We start from the raw sequence: 5,080 nt of genomic DNA on the forward strand, positions 1-5,080 counted from the left end.
TGTACATTGCCAAATTGCTCATGATCAGCCTTTCTCGTGTCAAAATGGTTTGTGACCACCAGAAGGCTGGTTCTGCTTTTAGTATCCATTGAATGAGGAATAGAAATGACATTGCATGTATGCAGGATATTTAGTCATCATATAGATAATGCTTTGTGCACAAGTGTATTCTACATTCTTTCCTAATAAGTCTACATCTGCCAGAATTGAAATAACATAAAACAAAACAAACCTATTTAGCACCTTCTGTGTATCAGGTCCATTCATATATCTTGCTGTATTTAATTCTCAGAATTCTTATGAGCTAGGCATTTAAAATTTTTTTTAAATATTTAGTTGACAAGGATTGTATATACTTAATGCATACAACATGATGATTTCATATATGTATATATTATGTACTAATTATCACAATCAAATTTATTACATCCATTACCACCTATGCTATACATTAAATCGCCAGAATTTGTTCATCTTATAACTGAAAGTTTATACCCTTTGATTAATAGCTTCTCATTTTCCCCACCCCCAGCCCTTGGCAACCATCATTCTACTATCTGTTTTTATGAGTTTGACTCTCTTAGATTCCACATATAAGTGAGATCATAGAAAACTTATCTTTCTGTGTCTGATTTATTTCACTTAGCGAAATGTCCTCCAGTTTATCCACGACAGGAGTTTCTTCTTTTTCATGGCTAATAGTCCATTGTTTATATATATTTTATTTATCCATTCATCTGTTGATAGGCACTTAGGCTGTTTCCATATCTTGAGTATTGTGAATAGTGTTGTAATAAACATGGGGCTCAGATCTCTCTTTAAGGTTCTAATTTGATTGCTGAATCGTATGGTAGTTTCACTTCTAATTTTTTAAGGAACTTCCATACTGTTTTTTGTAAAGGTTATACCACTTTACATTCCAACCAACAGTGTACAAGGGTTCTCTTTCCTCTATGCTTTCGCCAACACTTGTTATCTCTTGTCGTTTTTTAGAATAGCCGTCCTATCCTATGCGGCAATATCTCACTGTGGTTTTGATTTGCATTTCTCTGATGATTAGTGGTGTTGAGCATCTTTTCATATACTGGCTAGCCATTTGTATGTCTTCCTTGGGAAAAAAACAGTCCATTCAGGTCCTTTGCCTATTTTTAATTGTGTTATTTATGTATTTATTAATTTTTGCTATTGAGTTGTGTGAATTTCTTATATATTTTCAATTGACCCCTTATCAAATATATGGGTTGCAAATATTTTCTTCCATTCCATAGGCTGCCTTTTCATTTGGTCATTGCTTCCTTTGCTGTATAAAACCTTTTAAGATTGGTGTAGTCCCATTTATGTATTTTTGCTTTTGTTGCCTATGCTTTGGTGTTATATCGAAAAAAAATTATTGCCAATTATGACCAATGTCAAGGAGATTTTCCCTGTTGTCTTCTAGGAGTTACATGGTTTCAGATATTATATTTAAATCTTTAATCCATTTTGAGTTAATTTTCTGTGTATGATGTAAACCAAGTATGCAACTTCATTCTTTTGCAGGTACTTTCCCCAGCAACACTCATTGAAGAGAGTTTCCTTTCTACACAGTGTATTTTTTTCTTAGAGTAAAGTGAAAGCAAGTCTATTAAGAAAGTAAAGGAATAAAAGAATCTACACTGTGTATCCTTGATGACCTTCTCAAAGTTCAGTTGACCACATATGCATATTATTTCTAAGTGAGCTTGGCATTTTTATCTCCCTCATTTTACTGATGAGGAGGCCAAGTCTCAGAGAGTTCACAGACCAATCTAAGGTCACTCAGGTACAGGCGGTACAACCAGGGTTTGAATTGAGATCTCCCAAGTTTCTGAGTTTCTTCTCCTTCCCCCACACCAGGGTTCCTCAACATGGCATTACTGACATCAGGGACCAGATAATTCTTTGTGATGGGGGCTGTCCTCCGCCTGGCAGGATATTTAACAGCTTCTCTGGCCTCCACCCACTGGAAGCCAGGGGAATGCAGAAGAGGCTCCTCATTCTCCCATTTCATCCTCAGGACAATATATGACATAAATGTTATGTCTTTTATTTTATAAATGAAGCAAATGAGACTCAGGAAGTTTTAAGTGAGTTACCTAAGAACACACAGACAGCAAGACGTAGAACTAGAAAGTGAACACAGGAGTCCACATGGGACAACAACAAAGTTCAGGTTCCAGCCTCCTTTGAGTCTCTCATGTCAACAATTACCATTGTCTGGATATGAGCTGAAGTACAGGAAACCTGGGGCTGAACTCTCCTCCCATCAGGCCTAGGACCCCAGACCAGAACCCCAGCCCATGGTCTCCCAGTCATCAGGCCACTGGAGTGAGCTGGCATCCACACTAGCCTGGTTTCCCAAAGCTACAGGGATGCCAGTCTCACTGCGGATGAACAAAATGAAGGGCATTTGCTTCTCCTGCAGGTTGCCAGGATTTAACACAGATTCCTTCTCTTGCTCTCTTCTCCCGCAGCACAAAACAGGGTGATCCATCCCCCTCCCAGTGTCCCAAGGCTTTGTTGCATGTTCTCTTTAATTTCTCTCACCCTCACAATGCACCGTACCCGCGTCTCCCTGGCAAATTTTCTGCTCTATCCTCTTGACACCTGGATCACAAGAACACCTGTGAGGCCCCTTAACCAGCTACATCCAAAATTGTCATTCCCCTGTGTCCTCAGCCAGTGCCCACGCCCAACTTGCTCTCCTGGGGTGACTTCCTTTCCTGCCCAGTATGGCTTCATCATCTGTAAATTGGGGATAATTAAAGTCTTTATCCTGATATTTGGCTCTCAAAGGAGAAGTAGCAAGCTCAGCCAAGTCAAGTAAACAAGAGGAGACGTTCCTTGTGAACTGAAAAAGCACTGGTCACAAGGGCCGCTCCTTCTCTCAGGCCTCTCCAGCACACGCTTGGCTCAGAAGAGACTCAAGGTGTGCTTCTGCGCTGTCGGGATAACATAGGAGGTACCTAGTCTTTGACCCTGCGACTTTAACAGTTTCCTCCTGTGGCTCAGTTCTACAGCTTCAGTGACACAAGGTGGCTTTTGCTCAAAACAGCCTTTGACAGGTTAAGTTAGTCCTCTGCCACGCTAAGTCTGTGCGGAACAGTTCTAGGTAAGAGACATTTATTCCTCTGATCCCGAGGAAGGAAGGGAAAGGCAATGACATTAACCCTGTGTTGAACTTTAGCTTCTGGAAAACCCTGGTGTTGGCTGCTGCCAATGCAACCTGGGATAGCATCACAAACATCAAGCAATGCATACCTGTTCTTATTCAGCAGAGACACTTCCTCTTTATTTCTGGGTGAGAACCAGCACCATTTCCCTGGTGACAGGGGCCCCAGCTAGGAACCATGCAGGGTAGGATGCTACCCTACCCAAGACACCCAGCAGGGAAAATGCCATTTTGCAGATGCAGGAGTGGTTAGAGTTTGAAATGTTCATGCTGGACTGCAACACCACGTGGGTCCTCAAATGATTATGAGTTTCTGTCCTCAGGCACATAAGGCCCCAGCAGAAGCAACCTGAGAGTGGACCTGAAACGGCATGGCTATGTGTGTCTGCTGGGGAATCATAGAGAAGGTTTCTGTTCAACATGGACCTCAGGGCCAAGTGAGCCTGACTCCAATCCCAGCACCGCCACTCACAAACCTTGACTGTCAGCAAAATCACTCACTCTAGGCTCTCTGAGTTCCAGCTCCCTTGTTTCTCTAATGGGGAATTGATATCTCACTATAACTCGCTTTTGTGCAACTGGCAATAATATGAGTTGCTTGCTAAGTGTGAAAATCCTCTTCTCCTCTGTTTCCCTGCTGATCAACAGCTGTGGCCAAAAGCTGACTTTAGCCAAAAGCTAAATGTTTGCAAAAATTTAATATACATTTATATTAAATATAGAAATAGAAACAAAAGGGCTAAATCTGCCTGTGTTACAGGATTTCAGTTACTAAGAGCTCAAAGACCTGGGTCAATTACATAGTCTCTTTCTCTGCCAAGCCGATTAAACAGTCCCTAAAATAAAGGCTATGGGTCTTGGGTTCTCCCAGAACTTTGAGAAATAAAGAGGGGGCCTCTGTGCTGGGTTGTGTGAATTGCACCTCTCACCTGACAGTGGCTTGTGGTGTCCTTGAGCTCTAAAAGCTACATGATGCTCCCTGGGAAGTGGCTGCTTTCTGACTGGTATGCTTGGATCTGTGCCATGGACAGTCACTGGTGGCCCAGAAATCTTTACTTGTTTCAGGCTCGTCCAACTCCAAAAAATAATGTGTCCACTCTACCATTGTTCTCCTCTTCACTGAGCTTCCCTTTCTCAGTTTCATGCTGAAACCCAAAGACTCACAAATATCACCTTCTCCTACGCCAACAAAATACACAGTGATGTAACCCCATAGTCTTCCGGCCTCACCAGCCTATAGGAAGGAATGAAATTACATCTGAAACACAGCAGGGGCTGCCACTCCCTGAATGTAATATAACTATGGTATTCCACAACTGTAACACCGCCATTCTTTCATAAAATATTCATAGTTGTTCCATGGCGGGCAAATCTATGCAAGCCTACCCCCAAAGTACAATGAATCTGAGAGGCGGAAGAAAGCCACTGACAAATCCTATCTCTTAGAAAGTGGCTGGGCGCGGTGGCTCACACCTGTAATCCCAACACTTTAGGAGACTGAGGCAGACAGATCACCTGAGGTTGGGAGTTCGAGATCAGCCTGACCAACATGGAGAAACTCCGTCTCTACTAAAAATACAAAAAATTAGCCAGGCATAGTGGCATATGCCTGTGGTCCCAGCTACTCGAGAGGCTGAGGCAGGAGAATTGCTTGAACCCAGGAAGCGGAGGTTGCAGTGAGCCAAGATCACGCCATTGCACTCCAGCTTGGGAAACAAGAGAAAAACTCCGTCTCAACAAAACAAAACAAAACAAAACAAACAAAACAACAAAAAAATAAAGTGATATTTAATAGGGACTTACAAACAGAAGCCATGTCAGTGTCTGGGGGTGGAGAGATGAGAGAGTGGATGCCTGCACCATTACCCTGCAGACTCAGGGCTGATATAC

Source organism: Papio anubis, chromosome 17 (assembly GCF_008728515.1).
Source record: "Papio anubis isolate 15944 chromosome 17, Panubis1.0, whole genome shotgun sequence".
Taxonomy (NCBI): domain Eukaryota; kingdom Metazoa; phylum Chordata; class Mammalia; order Primates; family Cercopithecidae; genus Papio; species Papio anubis.